Source organism: Triticum urartu, chromosome 7A (assembly GCF_056163025.1).
Source record: "Triticum urartu cultivar PI428250 chromosome 7A, HENAU_Tu73, whole genome shotgun sequence".
Lineage (NCBI taxonomy): Eukaryota > Viridiplantae > Streptophyta > Magnoliopsida > Poales > Poaceae > Triticum > Triticum urartu.
Genome location: NC_141879.1, coordinates 5,240,250 through 5,263,649, shown reverse-complemented (window position 1 = coordinate 5,263,649; position 23,400 = coordinate 5,240,250). Strand labels below are relative to the sequence as shown.

At 47.2% G+C, this 23,400-nt stretch overlaps 3 pseudogenes; all 3 read right to left on the bottom strand.

Annotated features, from left to right (window-relative positions):
* LOC147956739 (uncharacterized) overlaps nucleotides 1–23,400 on the bottom strand; it is a 76,898-nt pseudogene continuing 53,498 nt past the window's right edge.
* Nucleotides 13,899–15,891, bottom strand: LOC147956744 (uncharacterized; annotated as a pseudogene).
* Nucleotides 16,241–17,100, bottom strand: LOC147956743 (uncharacterized; annotated as a pseudogene).

The window sequence follows — 23,400 nt, the reverse complement described above, 5'->3', positions numbered from 1 at the left end:
TCATGACCAGCAGGCAGGGATGACAATGCCCGTTTGGAGATAATCAAGATGATCAGTAGGTGATCGTTCAACTGTACTTGTTGCATCGTTGGACGGTGTGATGGATCAGGCTCTATGCACCAGACAGCGACGATGATCACTTGAAATATCTCACTTGCGATCACAGCTCCCGGGAGTGGGATCCGTGTGTCCAGCAAATTCCGAAGCAACATAGTTTTGTCGACAATGGATGAAAGGAAATCACCTGGGTGATATCCCATGAACAACTCTAGAACTAGCACTCCGAAGCTGTAAATATCACACTTCTCAGTCACCCTTGTTGTGTATGCAAGCTCTGAAGATATATCAACATTCGAGAGTCAATTTTGCTACCTATATCATCTAAATGCATTGATCAATAAAAACTCTTCTAGTATGTTTATCTAAAAGTACCAACATAGTGATATAATTTTACCTGGGGCAAGATATCCTTTTGTCCCGGCAAGATTTGTGCAGTTTGATCCATTCACATCTAGTATTTTTGCTAGACCAAAATCCGAGATGCAAGCATTAAATTCAAGATCAAGCAAAACATTGCTGCTCTTTATATCTCTGTGGACTATCGGCGCGAAACAACCGTGATGCATGTATGACAAAGCATGAGCAACATCCCCAACAATATTTAACCTCCTCGTCGAATCCATTTCAACTGCAATTTCCAGACAATCTAAAGATGTTGCTAAGCCCCTTCTGTCCATGTATTCATATACAAGGAATCTTCCCTGAGTTGCAGAGCAGTAACCAAATAACTTTGCAATGTTGCGATGTCGAATGTGCACCAATGAGTGTATTTCAAGGTTAAATTGCTCATCATCTTCTGCCACATGGATCTTCTTCACCGCTAATAATTCACCTGTTGGTAAGTAAGCCCTATAGACAGATCCATTCCCTCCAGATCCGATGCAAAAATCATTGCTGAAATTGTTTGTGGCATCAATAATTTTCTTGTACACATCTTTCCCATCAAAGTTCCAGATGGCGTACATCATGGTCTGTTCTACTTCATTTGATGTTTCTATCTTATTTTTCTTCCTTTTGCAATGCCATGTTACTAGTGTAATGACAAACACAAAAGATATAACAACTGGTATAATAACTAGTAAACTAGCATGAGATGTTTTCCCTTGTTTACTACTTCGAGGAAGGTCACAAGGGGGCAAAACTTCCACAACACAACACAACACAATTTCTTATTATTCCTGAACCATTTGATTGGAGCTTCTTCGAAAAACCTAGTATGTGGCACTGACCCTTCTAGTTTGTTGTATGACACATCCATGGATAGGAGACTGGTCATGCTTCGAAATGATGGCGGGATGTTGTCGTTCAGTGCATTGTGAGAAAGATTCAAGGCTTCAAGAATACCAAGACCGCCTAACAAACTTGCAATAGAGCCAACAATTGAATTGTCACTTAGATCCAACATATCTTGTAGGTTTACTAACATCCCAAGTTCGATAGGAATTGTACCATTTAGGTGATTGTGGCTCAACTTTAGAAAGTGAATCTTTAGGCACTGCTCAATTGATCTTGGTATTTTCCTAGTTAGGTTGTTTGATGACAGATATAGATACTCCAAGTTGTTCAGTGATACAATTTCTTGTGGCATATTTTCCTGGAGCAAGTTACCAGAACAGGCTTAGGCTAAACAACATCGTTACGTTGCTGATTTCTCTCGGAATCTGTCCTTCAAGCTCGTTTGATGAAACATCAAGCATCCCCAAATGAGTTAATTTCCCTATACTTGATGGTATTACTCCAGTTATATTATTGTTTGATGCACGTAGCACAGTAAGTTTGTAGCACTCACCCCAAAGATGAGATTATCTGTGGAACGAATTATTTGAACTGACATCACTATAGAGAAGATTTGGATAAGCTCCCATCCCGGTGATATCTCCTTCAAGGTTATTTCGTTCAAGTCAAACCCTTACTAGGCTCTTACAACTTAGCAAGCTTGATGGTAAGGGTCCAACCAAGTTGTTGCCAGTAGCAGACAAATGTTGTAGCTGACCATCCAGTAGCAGACAAATGGTAGTGGTAGTGGTAGTAGAGCAGGAAGGAGATGTTGCAAGTGTTTTTTGGTGGGCTGCGTTGGGTTGCTGCCGTCCAGATTAAGGGCTCGGAGGGCCTCGGAGCGCCGACTACGATCAGCAGTTCGCACCTACGCGTCCTCGCCGCTTCGTCCGGCGAGGAGCCTGACCCTGAGCTTGGGCTCGGCGGTAGGATCACGGTGTCGGCACTGACTTGGATGACATCGCTCCGGCGCACGCGCTCAGAGCTTGATCTCCAGCGTGGACATGGCGGTACGTGACCACAATTCTAATATGGGCTGCTTTAGTTATTTGTAGGTCGTACATAAACTGAGCCTGATCTCTGGATTTACTAATTAGCCAATACTTTCTGTCTCAGGGTCGTCTGGCGAGCCCAGTCTTGTACACGATGCTACTCCAACGCAGAACATCTTCCCTGCTTAACCGCCCTCCGGCCACCCCGCCACCCTGTCGCCCGCCGGCTACCCTGCCACCATGCCGCAGCAGCCACTTAGCCGGCGGGCCACGCAGGCCTCGTGTAGGGCACTGAGGAGGATGCCGCAGTGGCCATGGTGAAGGGCATGCTCGGCGGCGGGCTGTGCCGGCCTCATGCAGGTCACCAAGGAGGATGCCGCAGTGGCCATGGTGAAGGCGATGCAGAGGTAGAGCAATGTGTTAATATGAGGGGGCCAATGCCCCCCCCCCCCAGCTAATTTGAACCAATTTTTGAAAGAAAAAAGGGAGGGCTTACACGGGTGTAAATTGCAAAAAATCACCACAATTGGGGACCCTAATTCCGAAAACCACTACCATTCAGATTTTTTTTTCAAAAACCCACCATCTTTGTGATGACAGTTTGCAAAAAATGCTGATCGGTTGATTAAAGCTGTTTGACGAAAAAACTGACAGCTGGGTCCCTCCATATATGATGATGTGTCATGAAACAACTCACAAGTTTGAGTCAAATATTAGGCTGGTGTAGGCACCACCCATCATTCTCACTCCCACTCCTCTTCCTCCTCTGGTCAATACCAACACACTCATCATGAACGCATCGATGCCCTTGCCATCGTCGTCCCAGCCACGGGTGCTTGCCTGGAGACTCAGGAGAGCGGGAGAAAGGGAAGGCGGAGCTCACCAGGAGTTTGTAGCCGATGCAGGGGTGGCAGGGGAGCTTGGGTTTCGATGGCTTGGAGCGTGGCGGCTGCTGCCGGAGCTAGTAGGGTGATGACGGGAGGTAGGAGGAGGTTGTTGGGCTCGTCGTGAAGATGCCCTGTGGCACTGGGGTGTTGATGCAAAGCATCTAGTGGACACGGCGAGGTCTGGCGCTTGACTTCTCGACCAAACCGAGCTTCGCCTCGCCGAGTGGGCAGGGGAGAGGGCGCGCTGGAGCTCGGCCTCGTCGGAGCGGGATGGCGCGATGTGTGTGCCTGAATTTTACTTCTTAAATGTAAACTTAATCACCTAACTGTGATAGTGGCAGGGATGCATATGAGAGAGGCGAAGGTTAGGGTTTTGGCTCCTCCATTCCTGCTAGTTGGATCGGTGTTCCACTCGGCTATGGCACCCTCTTGGAGAAACATGGATGTGTGTGTGGGGGGGGGGGGGTGGGGGGGCTAGCTACCATCTGGTTTGGGTGGGGCAAATTGTTTGGTTTTGGTGGTTTTGGTACCAAGGGGGAGGAGTTGAGACAGCAACGATGACCTCTCTACTAAATAAGTCCTCCTGGCTCCACCTCTGTTCTGGCATTGTGATGTTTGCCAGTGCCGGGGAGCGAATGGAAGTGGTTCTTTGCTGTTTGAATCTACTTGACAGGGTAATTTGTTAATTATCAACGACCGTCGCCACCTCAGCACTTATCATGCAGCAGAAGCTAGGAGCAACATGAAAATAAGAACCCAAGAAGTTGGTTGAATATGCAGACTGAGCTATGTGTTTCATGGCCATGATCTCTTAATGATTGGACTTTTGGTTGCTCTAATGTTGTCCTAAATTTATGATTATTCGTTGGTGTTCCTCTTGGAGTTCAGGCACCTAATGAGGTATCACATTCGTGATTGAAAAAGGTCAATTTATGTTTTTGGACTGATCACCTAATTATTATTATCTCATCGGTCGGATGTTTATCAACAAGTTTTCTTATTGTGCTTCGTAATCATGAAGTATATTTTTTTTTCAATTCAGGTATGCATTGCAGCGAAAATTGTTCTTTTACTATATGTATAGACCAATTGTGCTCACAAGCAGCGCTGATTGAGCGCCAGAGAGTTGAACGACCTTTTTTAATATTATGAAATTGTATTTTGGTTGACAATTGAAAATATATCCCTACTCTTACATATTTGTGCTTTCTTTATAATTGTAACTCTTTAATATACAACAAGTATGTGTGTAGATGATATATGAGAACGTGTTCTAGAGGCTGCCCTCATATTTTCCGCCTTAAATTGTTTATTGGAATGTTATTACTTTTTTTTCAGCCAAATGTGTTTGGTAAGATTTTTTTTCAAATGCATAAACAGGTCAACGACTTATAACATTACTTCTGCCAACCTTCACCACTCAATATCTTTTTGTACAATATCTCTTTATTGACTAAAAATTCCACTAGATGTTTTACTGTGATGAAGTGTAATAATGCTCAAAAACATTATTGGTAGCATATAGTTCCGCAGCAACGCTCGGGGAATCATCTAGTTAATATATATGACCTTGCCAAGTATAACTGCATGTGGCCGCATCGTCGTGCAGCCAGCCAGGCCACAAGCTCGATGAAAAGGACTTGGGGAGCTGATTCTCCTCATCGACTTTTTTTTTGACAAATAATATATCTTACTCAATCACCAAAACAGTGGCATCATTTACAAGCAAAGGAATGACCGCACTAGGGGCAGTATCCATCCAAAAACCAGGCGTAGAAAATTTAGCTAATCTCGCCATTTCATGAGCTACCTGGTTAGCTTCCCTATTACAATGATCATAAACAACATGATTAAAATCTAATGACATGAAATAACAATCGTCAAAAATTTGCGCTATCAACCGAACAGGGCTCGCCGGAGCTGGGGATCGCCGGCGTGGAGGGAGGAAGAGGCCGGGGCGAGGCCGGCCGGATCCGGGCGATGGCCGGCGACGAGGGGGCAGCGGCGGAGCTGCGGAAGCCGAGGCGGGGCGGCGCGGCTCCCGGAGGCGCGGTCGCCGGCGATGGCGGCGCGACGGCCGGAGGCGACTGGCGCCCGAGGCGGCGGGCGGCGCGCGGGGACGAAGGGCGGCGCGAGGCGGCGGAGGGCGAGGTGAGGCGGCTCGGGCCCACGGGGGCTCTCCCCGGGCCGAGCGGGCCGGAGCGGAGGCGGGTGGCGGCGCGCCACGTGGCGCCACGCCACTGGCTGCGGGCGGCGGTGGCGATCCGTCTAGTTGGAACCGGACGTGTCCGGTGACGGCGGGGGCGATTTTAGGGTTTCAGAGAGGGAGAGAGATCCGAATTTCGGGAGGGGGTATTTATAGAGGTAGAGGGAGCTAGGAGTGTCCAAATGAGGTGCGGTTTTCGGCCACGCGATCGTGATCGAACGCTCTAGGACATGGAGCAGAGTTTGGTGGGTTTTGGGCCAAATTGGAGGGATGTTGGGCTGCAACACACACGAGGCCTTTTCGGTCCCTCGGTTAACCGTTGGAGTATCAAACGAAGTCCAAATGGTACGAAACTTGACAGGCGGTCTACCGGTAGTAAACCAAGGCCGCATGGCAAGTCTCGGTCCAATCCGGAAATGTTTAATCCCCACACATGAAAGAAAGCTAGAAATGACCACCGGAGGAGAACGAAGCGTCGGAATGCAAAACGGACAACGGGGAAAATGCTCGAATGCATGAGATGAACATGTATGCAAATGCAATGCACGTGATGACATGATATGAGATGCAAGAAAAAGAAAACAACACACGGCGACAAAGACCCGAACCCGAGAAATAAATATAACTTAATGCCGGAAACGGCAAGAGTTGGAGTACAAATTGGGAAAGTTATAACTGGGGCGTTACAACACTCCACCACTACGAAGAGATCTCGTCCCGAGATCTAGGACTGAAAGAACTCTGGGTACTCAGAACGGAGGTGATCCTCGCGTTCCCAGGTAGCTTCACGGTCGGAATGGTGTGACCACTTGACTTTGAGAAATTTGATTGACTTGTTGCGAGTCCTGCGTTCAGTCTCTTCAAGGATTGCAACTGGGTGCTCACGATAGGAGAGATCTTCTTGGAGCTCAATGTCCTCGAAGTTGACGGTGCGTTCAGGCGTCTTGAAGCACTTTCGGAGTTGGGAGACATGTAACACATCATGAACATTTTCAAAGTTTGAAGGAAGCTCGAGTTGATAGGCGAGGTCGCCTCTCTTGCTGACAATCTTGAAAGGTCCGACGTATCTGGGGGCAAGCTTCCCTTTGATACCGAAGCGACGAGTCCCTTTCATAGGAGAGACGCAGAGGTAAACATGATCTCCGATCTCGAAAGCCAAATCACGGTGCTTACTATCATAGTAGCTCTTCTGGCGGGATTGGGCTGCTTTGAGGTTATCACGAATGACCTTGCACATTTCTTCTGCCTCTGTGATTAAGTCATTACCCAGCAGCTGACGTTCACCGGTTTCAGACCAGTTGAGAGGGGTATGGCACTTCCTACCATACAGAATTTCAAATGGGGCCTTGCCCGAACTTGCTTGAAAACTGTTGTTGTATGAGAATTCAGCATAAGGAAGACAATCCTCCCACTTCATGCCGAAGGAGATAACACAAGCCCTGAGCATATCTTCAAGAATCTGGTTGATACGCTCGACTTGACCGCTTGTTTGAGGATGGAAAGCAGTGCTTAAGCGGATGTTGGTGCCCATGGCCTTCTGAAAAGAATCCCAAAACTTGGAGGTAAAGATGCTGCCACGGTCTGAAGATATCACTTGAGGAATACCGTGCAGAGAGACAATTCGAGAGATATAGAGTTCCGCCAATTGAGCTGCAGTGATTGACTCTTTGATAGGCAGAAAATGAGCCACTTTGGTGAGCTTGTCGATGACAACGAATATAGCATCATTGCCATGCTTGGACTTTGGAAACCCAGTCACGAAGTCCATTTCAATGTGGTCAAACTTCCATTCTGGAATGGCAAGAGGTTGGAGGAGACCTGCTGGCCTTTGGTGTTCTGCCTTCACTCTTCTGCAGACATCACATTCATTCACGAATTGAGCGATTTCGCGCTTCATTCGAGTCCACCAATAAGTTTGCTTGAGATCCTGATACATCTTCGTGCTCCCAGGGTGGATGGAGAGGAGAGAGTTGTGAGCCTCGTTCATGATCACTTTACGAAGTTCACCTTTGGGCACAACAATTCGATCCTCGAAGAAGTGAGTGTCCTTGTCATCAAGGCGGTAGCACTTGTACTTGGACTGACTCTTTGCAATCCCAATCTTCACCTTTTTCACCATAGCATCAAGAAGCTGGGCTTGGCGAATCTGGTCTTCCAAGGTAGGAGAGACTTGAAGGTTGGCGAGGAAACCTTGAGGAACAATTTGCAGATTAAGTTTGCGGAAAGCTTCACAAAGCTCGGGTTGATCAGGCTTCAGAATCAGACTGTTGCAATATGCTTTTCTGCTCAAAGCGTCAGCAATCACATTGGCCTTGCCTGGAGTATACTCGATACTCGGATTATACTCTTGAATCATTTCGACCCATCGAGTCTGCCTGAGGTTGAGATTAGGCTGGGTGAAGATGTACTTGAGACTCTTGTGATCAGTGAATATATCCACTTTCCTTCCCAATAGAAGATGTCTCCAAGTCAACAAAGCATGCACAACTGCCGCCAACTTGAGATCATGAGTGGGGTAGTTCTTCTCATTAGGCTTCAACTGGCGAGAGGTATAAGCAACAACTTTCTTCTCTTGCATCAGTACAGCACCGAGACCTCGGAGAGAGGCATCACAAAAGACCTCGTACGGCTTGGTTTCATCAGGCGGAGTCAGAACTGGAGCAGTGATCAACTTCTCTTTCAAAATGTTGAAAGCAATATCACACTCCGGAGACCAAACGTACTTGACGTGCTTCTGAAGAAGATTTGAGAGAGGCTTCGCGATCTTAGAAAAGTTTTCAACGAATCTTCGGCAGTAGCTTGCGAGACCGAGGAAGCTACGGAGTTGCTTCACGTTCTGAGGAGGTTCCCAATTAACAATTGTAGACACCTTCTCAGGATTCACGGCAATGCCCTTGGCAGAGATGATATGACCAAGATAAAGCACCTCATCGAGCCAAAATTCACACTTGGAGAACTTGGCGTAGAACTGATGTTCCCTGAGCTTGTCAAGAACCAAACGCAAGTGCTTGGCATGATCTTCCTTGTTCTTGGAGAAAACCAGAATGTCGTCGAGATAGACCAAAACGAAGTCATTGGTGTAGGGGTTGAAGATGAAGTTCATCATGCGAGAGAACGTCGGAGGAGCGTTGGCGAGGCCAAAATACATGACAGTGTATTCATATGACCCATAGCTTGTCCTGAAAGCCGTCTTGGGAATATCTTGCTCACGGATTCGAATCTGATGATAACCCATACGGAGATCAAGCTTGGAGAATACTTGGGCACCCTTGAGTTGTTCGAACAGCTCATTGATGTTGGGAAGTGGATATTTGTTCTTGATGGTCTCCTTGTTCAATGGACGATAATCAACACAAAGTCGGTCCGTTCCATCCTTCTTCTTCACAAAAAGAACACCACAACCCCACGGAGAAGTACTAGGCCGAATGAGACCCATTCTTTCTTGAACATCGAGTTGTTTCTTCAACTCCTTCAACTCTTCAGGGCCGAGCTTGTAGGGACGTTTGCACACAGGTTCCGTACCGGGCTCAAGTTCAATAACAAATTCAACCGGCCGGTGCGGAGGCATTCCTGGGAGCTCTTCTGGGAAGATGTCTTGATACTCAAAAACAACCGGAATCTGCGAAATAGCATCCAATTCACCCTTCTCATTGAGAGAAAACAACCGGATGGTATTATCCCGAGCAGCAAAGACAATTACATCCTCAGACGAATGAGTCAGTTGAATCTGCCTGGCTGCACAATCGAGGTGAGCCTTGTGCTTAGAGAGCCAGTCCATGCCAAGAATAAGATCAATATCGGAATCGCCAAGAACAATTGGGGAAGAAAGGAACTTGTATTCGCCCAAAGTGATAGTAACCTCCGGAACACAGGTGTTAGCTGTCATCTGCTTGCCCGGTGACACAATTTGCAAGGCACTTTGCAGATACTGATAATCACACTCATACTTTGATGCAAAAGGTTTGGAAATGAAACAATGCGATGCACCCATGTCAAAAAGAAATTTTGCAGGAATATCATTAACAGGAAGGTTACCCATGATGACATCAGACGAATCCTCTGCCTGAGCTGCGTTCATCAAGTTAACCTTGGCGGACTTGGGGTTATGCTTGACCACTGCTGTACTTGCCGATCTGACAGGAGGAGGAGGAGGAAGACGCCTTTGGTTGAAACATTTGTTGGCGTAGTGACCCTTCTGTTGGCACTTGTTGCACGTGACCTCTGAAAGCGGACGGTGGTACGGAGCACTCGATCTTGGAGCTTGAGACGAAGTCTTGTTCTGAAAGCCTGGGTTGGGTGGGTGGGAAGAACCACTGCCACCTTTGCTCTTCTGCTGATACGGCTGACGGAACGGAGGAGGAGGAAGCCTATACTTCTGCTGCTTGGCCACTTTAGTCGAGGAAGAAGGCGTAGTGTCTCTGACTCGCTTCCTGGAAGCATCACACCTCAACTGAGCAGCCTCTTGCTTCAGTGCCATGTTGTAGAACTCATCATATCTCAACGGCTCAAAAAGGACAAGAGCGAGCTGAATTTCTTCACGGAGACCACCCCTGAACTGGTATATCATGCTCTTCTCAACAGGAACATGCTGCTTGGCAAAACGGGCGAGCTTCTGGAACAACTTATTGTAGTCATAGACAGACAAAGAGCCTTGCTTCAGATTGCGGAATTCTTCACGTTTGCTTTCAGTCACACTCTGAGGAATGTGATGAGCTCGGAAATCTCGACGGAAATCATCCCAAGTGATCAAACGTCCACCTCTGGAATCCTTGTACTGCTGGAACCACTCTGCAGCCTGATCTTTGAGCTGGAAAGAAGCGAACTTGACGAAATCTTCAGGCCTGACGTTGCTGCATTCAAAATGCTTGCCCAGATCCACTAGCCAATCGTCAGCATCGGTAGCCTCAACACAATTGCTGAACGTCTTTGGACCATTAGCGAGGAACTGGTTCAGTGTAGCAAAATGGTTCTGATTGTTGTCTTGATTCCCTTGACTGCCTTGATTCCGCTCTTGGAGGATTTGCATGATCAACTGTGTGTTTGCATTGGTTGCGGCCATCACAGCTTGCCATGCTTCTGGAGGAGGTAGAGGTGGTGGCGGATCTTGATTCTGGTTCTGACTGGTGCTCTTAGCGGGAGCCATCCTGAAGAGGTTGACCACCGTTAGCACATAGACAGATAAATATTGAAGCTGAATCCAACGGAATGAAAATTGCAACATAAAGTCTTCACATCCGAACAAAATGAACGAATGCACTTCCCTTGAAGTGGTCACATATTCCTAAATTGCGAAGCCACGAAGAATTAGGTAGAAGAGGTAATTCAACAAGGGGTGGAATCAACATATGACTTTGAAGCGGTTCGAATACCACTACTCAAAATAAAACCAAGGATTGGCTTGTGAAATAAGCCGGAACGAACATATGATAGAAATTTCGTCCGAAGTTTTCGTGGTGGGACCTACACGGGCTCGATCGTACAGCACCATCATGTACAAGGCAGTGCACATGACATACGAAGCGTCCCCGAGTCAGCATAGCCAAGGACTCTTTAAGACACAACGAGACCACTGTAAAATCGACCGTGAATAGGAGAACCACTAGACGTCGAACCCCAATTTCATATCATACATCTGTCGGAAAGATATCCTAAGAGCTACTTGAATTCCCACCTATGAAACTCCCGAAATTTTCCGGTTATGCAATCAGGTGTTGAGGATACAGGGGAAGCATAATATCTCACCCAAACTAGCAAATCCTACATCCAGTTGTATCCATCCTTCAACACATAACCAAGAAACCTTCGGAAACCATCTACCTCAACCTTCGAAAAGCATCCGTTATACAAGTTATGGCGATACTCCCGAACTCCCGCCCCAGTACTGTGTGGCGTCGAGGTTATCTCACCAACGAACTGCATAAAGGAGATTTTCGATGTCGACGAACATATCTCAAGTATTCCAGAATTGCAACGATAAAATTATGATGACAACACCTCAGAGCTCAACTCCCTGAGACACTTCCACTAAACCCCTGACAGGAGGCACCAAGACAGTATTCTCATCATAAGCCATCGGAACAAATCCAAGATACTCGCGTGTTCCTAAAATTTTTTTTTGGTGAAATTTGAGAAGAGAAAAGTCAAAACTCTACGTCAGGATGCCTTACCAGAGCGATGAGGAGACCGGGAAGTAAAAAGAATTCCTAAGCTCTCCGATATATAATTCCTAAAGGACTCAAAACATTTTTCTAGACACAACTCGGCTGCTAAAACGATCAAGCAATGGGGGCTCCTAAGGTCGGGGAAGGCTCTGATTACCAACTTGTAACGCCCTCGACACGTGGGAGATATAGCCGCATCGAGGGCGTTACACCTTTCGAGGCCCCGGGAACCAAGAGACCACAATCGCCACAGTCAGATTGGCCGCGCTAGTAGGCCATGGAGTGCACTTTTTGTTTACGGGATCTTGTAATTTTGTTTCTCCAATGAGAATAATGAAATACTCGTTTCCCACATCCTTTTATTTGTGTACTACGATACACTGGCACGCCCGCATACTCATTTTCCTTTCCCCGGCGTATGAGAGAAACACACTCCCTTCTTCCCTTCTCCTCAGAGTCCTAGATGTTTTTCTCGTGTCAAACATCCACCTAATCCATTTAGCTCCAAAACCCCTAGAAGTTAGCATCTCTACTAGGAAATCCCAGTTCACCCGATCATAGGCCTTCTCATAATCTAACTTAAGCACAATCCCAGGCTCATTTGATTTGTGAACTTCATGAATGGCCTCATGGGAGTAACCACACTTTCTAAAATAAATCTGCCTCTCACAAAAGCAGATTGGCATGGTGATAGGAGCCTATGACCTACATGGGCAACCCTGTTTGTCATAGCTTTACTAAAGATTTTTATAGAGCAGTTGCTCAAACAAATTGGTCTGAGTTTTCTCATATTTTTGGCCTCTGGCTCTTTAGGAATAAGAGTGACAATAGAGTAATTCAATCTCTGGATATCCAGGGTCCCATTTTCAATATCCCTCACCAGAGCCATAAAATCATTTTTGATAACCTCCCAAAAGTGTTGATAAAACAAGAATGAGAGGCCATCAGGGCCAGGGGCCTCATTAGCATATGAGCTCATGATAGCTTCTTTAATTTCCTCCTCTGAAAAAGGCCTTTCAAGTATGGCATTCTCTTCTTCTGTTACCATCTCTTCCTCAGACCAAAACTGGTCATCTAAATGGATATTGGGTCTGTGCTCATAACCAAAGAGGTTTTTATAAAAGTCAGTAGCAACATCTAGCATGTCTTTAGTAGAGTACACAGGTCCATCTGGACCCTCTAAGATAGACAGCTAGTTTTTCCTTCTACATTGGTTGGCAACAGCATGAAAATATGCTGTGTTTCTATCCCCCTCTTTGATCTTCCTATCTCTAGATCTCTGCCACATGGCAGTTTCCTCTTTTCTCCAAATATCTTCAAGTTCTCCCCTGATTTGTTTCATCCTGAGGATATCCCCAGCATTAGTTCTGTTCTGTTCAGCAAAGACATCCAGGATATCAAATTCCTGAAGTAAATCCCTCTTTTTTCTCTTCATGGTAGCTTCCAGGTTTATGCTCCATCCTTTAACACTTCTCCTAAATAGCTTGGTTTTAAATTGCCAGGTCCCAATAGCAGTTGTGGATGGTGAAGGAGTGGCCCAGATTCTCTCTACTAAGGCTCGAAAGTCTGGTTGTTCCAGCCACCACTTCTCAAATTTAAAGGGTCTTGTTGAGTTAAATGTACCCACCCCAGTATCAAGAAGAATTGGGGCATGATCACTTCCCACCTGAGGCAGCGCACACAAGGTGGTGAGAGGTAAGTGACTCCTAGCTAGTGGCAGAGAAAACTCTGTCAATAGTGGCAAAGATGGGGTTGTCCTGATTGTTACTCCAGGTAAAAACCCTGTTTGACAGCTTATATTCCATAAGGCCCCATTTGTTTATCCAGTCATTGAACAAGAATGCCCATGAAGTATTAATATTGCCAGAAGTTTTCTCCTTAGCCTCCCTAATCAAATTGAGGTCACCCCCAAATAGAACATGATAGCACAAGCCATCCATACTTTCATGTAGTTCAGCAATAAAATCAAGTTTGTCTACAGCATAAGCTGTTCCATAAACCACAATTAAATGCCAGCAGAAGCCATCCATCTTTTTTTAAGAAATAATAATACAATACTTCTTATTGCTAACATTAAGAACCTCAAAAAGATTGGATTTGGTACCCACATGGATACCCCCTGCAGAGCCCACTACAGGTAGTATATGCCACTCATAAGCAGTAGAGCCAGCTAGGGTATTAAGGAAAGAGTCAGACAAATTTTCTCTCTTAATTTCTTGAAAACCTAAAAAAGCAGGTTTATACTTGTTTACTAAGTCAGACAGGCACTGTAGTTTCCCTTTTTGGCCTAGACCTCTAATATTCCAAAAGATGCCAATCATGGGATTTTGAAGGGATGTGTCAGACTAAAAAGTCCACCTCTCACAGCATTCCCAGAGCTACCTACAGCACTAGCAGTGCCCCCTGGTGTGTTGGTGTTGGGAATGTCTTTTTTTGGAGTACAAACTCTAGTGTCAGCATTAATTTCAGAATCTAAATTGTCAGGCAGAGATATTTCAGGATTCTGGGAAGCAAATAAAAGGCATTTTTCAGTTTCATCTCTAATAATGTCATTGATAATCCGGTTTTTCTCTATCAAATCATCACCAATCTTGATGTTAAATGCAGAGGCATAGGCCTCTAAACTAGATGCAGATTCAGTAGTAAAAGACTTACTTTTAAAGGTAGGGGGATTTCCAGGTTCTGCTTCATTTTGTATGCCGCAGCTTTCTCCATGATGTTTTGCCTACTGTGAACCCTGGAGCTTAGTCTTGGAGCAACAACTGGGCCCCACTTGTTCTTGGGTGTTGGCTTTTCATTAGGCAGAGCCGTTTTCTCCATTAGACCCATTTTCTTCGAACTACTGGCTATAGAGACTTCAACAGTATCCATTTCCTCTTCTGATTCAGCAGCTTCACTAGCAGTATCAGATGCAAAATCCTCCAGTTCTTCCAGCAGGCCAGAGTAGTATACTTTTTGAGCAGACATTGGGGAAGTGACAGCAACACCACCACTCGATGATGCAGCAAGCATACTGACTTCACTTGTTTTGTTGTGGGGAGTACTAAGGATTCTGATTGCCTCAGAGAAAGGTATTGAAGAGCACATGCTCCGAGTCTTAGATTCTCCTTCACTCTTCTTGTTAAATCTCATGGGAGAGACGCATGCCTTCAGAGCAGGAGGATGGAATGTAGCACCATCATCAGTTGTCTTCTTCCCGGTTGGAGTTTTTGTTGGAGCCCTGTTGGCTAGGTCCAGATCATCAATGGGTTCTTCTCCATCATCCAGGATGTCCTTATCCAGCTCCACCTCATCAGTTACTTTGTTGTCATCGTCCACAGCTATGTTAGTAGGTCCATTATCATCATTAGGATCATCAGCCCCTATCTGATCAAAACCCTCCACTGTAAAGGATAAGATATACAGTTTTTTCCACATCTCCAAGATCCGTTCGAAGGGGATCTTAGCTGGGTCCCTGCAAGCGATCTTGACTCTCACTTTCTCATAAAAACTCTTCATTAGGCCATTCCAATCTACATCCACAAGGATCCCAAAACAGGAAGCAATCTGAGACAGGACCTTCCATGTGCACCATTTAGATGATAGCCCCTCGATGACAACCCAGGCTGCAGTAAGCTCGCTGAATGGGTCAATTGCACCGGTCCATCTCTCAACAGACACAGCTACGCCATCGATGGGCAAGTCGAAGGCAGGAAATTCAATCAGTTCTTCAACATCTTTCCAGGGTGGGAATCTGACCATGAACTTCTTCTCTGACACTGATCTGATTTGCCATGTCCATTGCTTGTTTTGCAGAATATACCATATAAATTCTTAACCAGATCGGACTTGTCGATGTCACCTTTCATTACCCACACTTCTCCGCAGTTTTTGAAGTTCAGCCAATTTGCTTCTCGACCCACAGGAGCGTCAATGTTATAGAATCCCAGCCCTAGAGCAAAACTATCGAAGAATGTGGCAACTGGATGAGGTTGCGCCCAGGCCACGCAATTGTTGACGTTGTGCCCCTCCAGTCCATAGATGAAGCAAGTTTTCTTCTGAACGCAGTTACCAACATAGTGGCCAGGGCCTCCACAGGTAAAGCAAACCATATCCTTGTATCGCTCATCAAAGACCTGCACCGGTGGGGCAGGCGGGACCGATGGCGGGGGCGCTGCCACGGCTTCTTGAGTAGGGGGCGGGGGGGCAGCACCCTTGCAGGGCACGGTAGCAGTTCGCGCGCCCCCTGCAGCTTGGCGACGTCCGGGGTTCTTCTACGGAGCCGGAGCGCGCTGCTTCAGGCCCCCAGACGGCGCACTCTTGTCCGCCATGACAGCCCGAGCAAAGGACTTGGATCCCTCCCCAATCCCCTCCCTGATGATCTTGAGCTGTGTCGGGGGAGTATCAAACGGTCGGAGATGCTTGACTGGGAATAGATGAGAAGGGGAAAAACATCCAGAACGAGCTAGATCTTTCTGGAGCCATCCTAGAGTGGTGGTGGTTTTGCTTGGTGGAAGAGGGCGAGGCTGGCGACAGCGGGGGGAGGGGATGGACCAGAGCTGTCCAAAAACCCTAGATATAGTTTCATCTGCGCCGTCTTGAGGAGGAGGCATATTCGCCAAAGGCGTTTTCACCCTCTCGCACCTGATTTGTGGGAGGAAAGTAGCAACGGGCCCCACGTTATCCGGCCCAAGTGCTCTTCCTCGCATCCCAGGAGAAAAATCCCCCAACTCCGGCGATTTGGACCTCGCCGCCGACGGTGATTTTTGATTGTCTGAGCACAAGCTCTGCCCAACCTCCATTGGTTCCAACACTATCGTCGACTGCGAGATCATAAGACTAACATGTTTCCTTGGGATACAAATCCCCCTGCGATATCTCGAACGAGCGCCCGGTGGAACCTCGCCGCGGTCTCCAAACCACGGCGGTTCCAGCATGTCACGGCGAGGCAGTGGATCCACCTCACCCGCAACAATCCTCATGCACTCGGCGGAATCACGCCGAGGATGCATTCCCAGCGGAGGGCTCATCATGGCTCTTCCGATTTTGCCTCCGCCCTCGCCCAAATCACGAGTTCCGTCGGTGGGGAGGATGGGAACGGGGGCATCCTTGCCCTCTCCTCCAGCGTGGCCTCCTCGAAGATTCGCCGCGCTAGCTTCCTCTGCTCCACGTCCACCCTCCTTCGATGAATCTCGGCGACCTTCATGGCCGCAGATCTCACCTCCGGCTCGGTCGCCTTCGCAACCGCGCGATCCGCCGCCTTCCATTCCTGCACGCACCGGATCCACTCGAAGGTAGCGTCCCGGATCCTGGTCGCGCGCTCCGTCCACCCCCTGGCTCTGGTCGCCATGAGCACCGCCTGCGGAATCGGAGAAATCAGCCGCAGGATCTCAAGGAATCTCCCGAGAACGGCTGGCGCAGGTTGCTGGGGTGGGGGAGGCGTGGGTGCTCGCCGGCGTGGAGGCATGCCGTCGGGTTAGATCTATGGTGGTGGCGGCTATGGCGAGGGGGAGGTGCAGCGTTGCAAGAGCGAGAGGCATAAGTCAAGGAAACATGCATGGGTATAGATTATTTACCAGCAGAAAGAGATGGCACCACTAAACTTGCAATATATCATACCTATATATCACACTAAAATTGCATCTACTTTTCCGGGTACACCTAAAGTCTCCACCCCCTCGTTGGTATTGTCCATATACCATTTGACGGATAATTCATGTACTATATGCGGCTCGTGCGTCTCACACGAGGCCGATCAGGATTTGATGCCTCCCGTCGGCGCCGCCGCAGATCGGCTTCGTCTTCTATGGCCTTAGGGGTATGGAGGCGTGGTGGATCTCGACTCATGCTGGCGGGAGGGCTCCTGATTTGTTTTTTTGGAGGTTTTTCTATGTGTGTTTCGGGTTTGTGTTCTGTTCAAGAAGACGAGACGGCGGCGGCTTTCTGAAGTTGGAATAAGGTTTTCCCCGCCTAGCCTCCGTTCTGGTGGCGCGTCTAGCGTCATCGAAGCGTGTGTGGAAATATGTCTTCGGCGGATCTTGCGGGATTCGGTCGGCGTTTGTCTTCGGTGGATCCACTTGGATCTGGCCTTAGTTAGTCTGTGTTAATGTGTCTTCAGGTTGGATCCTTCTGGTCTACGCTTCTCTTCATGGCGGCGATTGCTATTCTAGTGCGCTGGTCCTTTTGGGCCTTAGCACGACGATTTCCCGACTGTCTACTACAATAAGGTTTGCTCGGCTCCAGTGAGGGAGGGGCAATGATGGCGACATGTCTTCTGCTCGCTCGAGTGCTTGTAATCGTCGCTAGGTGGCCTATGGACCTGGATGTAATTTTCACTCCTAGTGTTCTTTGTACTGCTTTGAAAGATGATGAATAGATTGGAAGTTTATCCCGCAAAAGAAAAAGATATATGTACTTTTTGTTTAGCTGGAACTTATTATCATAGAAGATATATGGATGTACGTACTATACTTGCCCATGTGACATTACCCGGTATAGTATTCTCAAGAAGGTATTAGTCATGTTATTTATTATTACAACATTCCATGTATTAGCTAGTTAGCTCACTAGATGCCCACTAGACGAGGGAAATAAACAGAGTAAATAAACTACTTTCTTCTTTTCTAGACATGGTTTATGTTCAGTATCATGATTGTTTAAAAAACATAGGACAGACTAAGATTTATGCTACCTTGTCTCAGCTCCAAGATGGTCATGTATTTTCATATATGTTGATGAGGCTCAAGCTAAACAATCAATTTTATCAATCCCCTCTCTGTTGCTTTTACGTGATATCAACCTAACCCTGATCCAAAACCCTAACCGCGTGCGTGTCCTCGGAGACCTGGTTGCACGCTAGCTGCTCTACGCCAGCCTGCCACAAAGCTAGTACAACCATCAACCATCAAGCAAGCTGAAGATCTGATTGTTTTGCACCAAGGAGCTTCACGTGACACCAATTATCACTGCAGAAGCAATCTGCTGAAGCTAGCTTTCCGTCTCCAGCCCGCGCACCACATCGACCAGCTGCACTTCGTCACCGTCAGCCGAGCAACCATTCATCCTTCCACGCGCACCGTTTGATCAGCGGTTTGCCGCGCCTCCACAGGATCGCATGAAGATCGATCGTCATCAGTACACGCATCGAGCAACGGCCGTCGCTGCGTGGCCTTGTCGGGATGCGACCGAGCACTAGTAAAAAACAGGGCTTTGATTCGGCCAGAAAAAAGCATTAATCCCAATTGCATTACGAACCGGGACTAATGTGAGCATTAATACCGGTTCGAACGGCTAGGGCACCGTACAGGCATTAGTTCCGGTTTAAATGGGACTTTTAGTCCCGGTTAGACCTTTAGTCCCGGTTCAAGCCACCAACCGGGACAAATGGGGTTGAGGCACCTTTAGTCCCGGTTGGTGCCACGAATCGGGACTAATGGTGCAATTTTCAAATTCTACCCCCTGTGTATCGCCATTTCAGTTTTGAAAAAAAAACAAAAGAAAATGATAAAAACTTTAAAAATTAAAATTCTACGAGATGTAGTTATGTTACTACATCTATTAGTTAGGAAAATTAAAAAACATAAATTTGGACATGTTTTGCAAAAAAATGTTATGAAAAAGTAAAACAGCTATAACTTTTGCATACGATATCGAAAAAAAGTATAATATATCAAAATATTCAGCACGAAAATCCGCATCCGATGTGGACGGCCATAGGCCTGTTTGCAAATTTTTAGAATCCCCAAAATTCTAAAAGGAAAAAAAATTACGCTCAAATTTCAGTTTCTTTTAAATTTTGGTTATATCTGGTCAAACTATGGTTAAACTACTTATTCAAGAAGTATTAGTGGTACTAAATAATTATTCAAGAATATTAGTGTTACTAAATAATTATTTCAGTTTTTTTGAATTTTGGTCATATCTGGTCAAACTGTGGTCAAACCGTGGTCAAACTACTTATTCAAGAAATATTAGTGTTACTAAATAATTATTGTTTTTTAAATAATAGTTTCAAACTCAAACAGTGAAACGGTTGACTTCATGCTCAAGCTAAACTCCTGAGGATTAATAGGATTGACATCTTATTATTGTCAGGAAAACAACAAGTGCAGACTTGGAAACGAGAGATAATAGAACCCGGAAGTTAAGCGTGCTCAGGCTGGAGTAGTGAGAGGATGGGTGACCGGCCGAGAAGTTAGATGATTTGGAATGATGAGAGGTGATTAGAGATTAGAGGTTAAATTGAGCAGTGATGAGGAGTGATTAGAGATTAAATTGTAGAATAATTCAAAAATTAAAAAACGGAAAAAATTCAAAGACTGTCCGGTCCACGCCGTTGTTCCGAGACTATCCCCGCGGTTGCACCGACTCGCGCCGCGCTGCGTCGTTGGCCGTAGCACCGCCACGCGCGGTCACCCCGCCCTCCGGGGGCCGTCCTTGTGATTGCACCGACCCACACGCTGTCAATGTGTTGCCCCTTCGCGCCGCGGCGTGCGGTCCACGCCACCGTCCTGAGGACTTCTCCATTGTCGCCCCGACCCGCGCTGTCGCTTCTTCACCCCTTCATGCCGTAGCGCTGTGGCACTCGTTCACTTTGCTGTCCCCGCACGTCGACTCCTATATGGTATACGCCGCGCCGCCTTCCTAGGAGCGGGAACGCCACTGACCGCGCATGTCTTCGTGATGCTGTCGGGTTCTTCTTCGACTACTTCAAGCACCACCGCCGCATTCCTACCAGCGACGGATGTGGCCCCCACGGGTAGCCTCTCGTTCCGCAGCCTACTTTGTCATCCACCCCTTCGTCTTCGTCCCGCATCAACTCATCGCTAGTGTGGCCTTCATCTTCCCCGACCACTTCATCTACTCTGAAAACAGTGGTCGACATCGACACCTTCTACCCCACGTCGACTGGCGCCGCAACCATCATCAGGTCCTTCTCTGCTAGCCTCTCCGACCTGGCGTATAACGCGTCCTAGTCCCCGTCTACGCATGCCCGATGCTGGCAACACCGACAGGTGCCTTCGTCCAATGTGCCCCCGGCCTTGGCAAGCCTGGTGTGGTGCCTTGTCAATGTCGACCTCGTCTGTTTAGGCATGCCCGATGCTGACAACACCGACGCGTGCCTTCATCCACGACATATCCCCTGGCTTGGCAAACCCGGCGTGATACCCCGTCGACAACTCATTCTTCTTCTGGGCGCACCACTTCCAAGTGCCAATGTCTAACTCGCCGCACCACTTCCATGTGCCCATCACTAACTCAGGTCCACGGCGACTACCTCGACAACAACCACCCCGACTCGACATCGACCACGGTATCCCTCGCACGGCTACCTTGCCCATGGCTACACCACCCTACGCTCTCGGCTACCTCGACAACGGCACAAAGGGCTACCGCCTTGCTTGAGCAACCTCGTCGGTTTCCACTCCAGCCACAACTTACGTGATGCATCAACCATTATGACTGTGGGGCGATGTTTGTCGGCTTATCTTCAGATTCTTCTCTGGTCTCATCGTCTACATCGCTACCGTTGTCACTGCGGAGATGTTGAGTATCGTGATTATTTAGGAAATATAGGATAGACATGGATTTGTTCGGACTTGTCTTGTACTCGAAGATGTTCATGTACTCCTATATATACCCATGAGGCTCAAGCAATAAACAATCAATTCCACCAATTTCCTCTTTAGTTCTTCTACAGTTTACAATAAAATTATAATTGATAATTTGTTGTAGTAGGGAGATGATTTGATATATAGCTATTCGCTGCTCGAAATCCGACATCCAAACTGAAGCACGTTATCTACCTACATATTTATCTGTGGACAATCACATTGTTTACCTTGCAATATGAAAAACTACAGGTAACTGAGTGAAGCTGCGTATGTTTCTACATACAAAAATGGCCCATCCATCCTTTTGCGTGTGATGTAACTGGGCTGCTGTCTCAGATGGAGTAACAAAAATCCGCTTCCTGTTGGAGTCCAAAACATTAAAAGAATGATAATTTCAAAATGAGGTACGGGTCTTGCAGAAGACTTCTCCATTTGCATTTGACCCCGAGCATCATCATGTTTACGTCCGAGCGGTAGCCACCGAGCAGCCACATTGCCTCCGCATTGCTGGCGCTTCTCCTCCGTCATCTTCTTGCCCATCGCGAGAGGAGGTTATTGCCTTTGGCGGGGTCCCAGACCCGTCTTGACGGGGAGACGGATGAGTGCTCGCGTTATGGACCTTCCGGAGGTGGACGATATGCAGCAGCGGTGCGCTATGAGGGCGGCCAAGCTTCAAGATGCTGCGATATCTTCTGGTATGCCCGTTAACATATCTAATTCTTTATTGCATTATGCTCCTGAGGAGATTATTAATAATGCAAACCAGTTAGGAGTTTCACTAGGCGCTACTGATAATGAAATTTCCAATTCGGTGAATGATATGTTAGATTTAGAGGCGGAGCGGGCCTTAGAGACTATTCGTTATCTTGTTGCGGTCAAACCCATGAACGATGAGGAAATTGATGCGTTAGGGGTTAGAGTGCTAAATAACCTATCAGGAGTCTGAAGGCGATGATGAGCCCTTAGATGATGTCGCTGTCGGTTCCGTTCAGCCCGGTTATGAGGACCGGGTGACGGAGCCCACTAAACCTAAGCATAAGTGGAAACGAAATATTTATCCTGACTCTGCAGTGCGTAGGAGTGCTAGGATTCGGACTGCTAAAAAATTCCATGATGAACTATGAAAGGAATCTTTTGGAATAGCAGAGGTTTGAAGGACTTGGCTAAAAGAAGATTTCTTGCTGAAGCTTCTCTGGAACATCGGTTAGATTTTATTGCTTTGTCGGAAACTGGTAGGGAGAATTTTGCGCCGCAATTTCTTTCCTCTCTTGTGGGTGGTATTGATTTCGACTGGCATTGTCTCCCGCCACGAGGTAGATCGGGAGGTATCTTACTGGGTGTGAGGTGCGATTCCCTTGAAGTCCGGAGTGTAGTAATGGGTGACTTCGCGGTAAAGTTTCGAGTTAGGTCTAAAGTTGATGGGTTTAACTGGGCTTTGGTAGCGGTCTATGGTGCCGCCCAACCCAAGCTTAAACCGGAGTTTTTGGCGGATCTTGTTCGGATCTGTGGGTCCGAACAGCTGCCGATTTTGGTCGGGGGTGATTTCAATATCATTAGGAGGAGAGAGGAGAAAAATAATGATAACTTTGACGGCAGGTGGTCGTTTATGTTCAATACCATTATTGAAAGCTTAGATCTAAGGGAGATAGAGCTTTCTGGTAGAAAGTTTACCTGGGCTAATGCTCTGCCAAACCCGACGTATGAAAAGCTTGATCGGGTTCTCGCCACCGTGGAGTGGAAACAGAAGTTCCCTCTTGTTACAGTGCAAGCTCTCATGCGGGGAATCTCCGATCACACACCATTGTTCGTTGACTCAGGGGAGCCGAACCATATGGGAAACAAAAACACCTTCTCATTTGAGATGGCCTGATTCGAACGCGAGGGGTTCTTAGACATCATAGCCAGGGAGTGTGCCAAGGGTGTTGGAGGAAGGACGGCGGTCGAGCGCTGGTAGAATAAAATTAGGCATTTGAGAAGTTTCTTACGGGGTTGGGCTAAGCACCTCAGTGGGGTGTATAAGATTGAGAAGGATAGGCTCCTCTCTCTTGTACAGGCCTTGGACGTAAAAGCCGAATCCGCGATATTGCTGCCCGTCGAGCTCCAGGTTAAAAATGAGGCGGAGAAGAGGCTGAAAGAACTTCTCTGAAAAGAAGAATTGAAGTGGGATTTGCGTGCCAAGGTCCGCAAAGTAGTCCATGGGGACGCGAACACTCAATTCTTTCACCT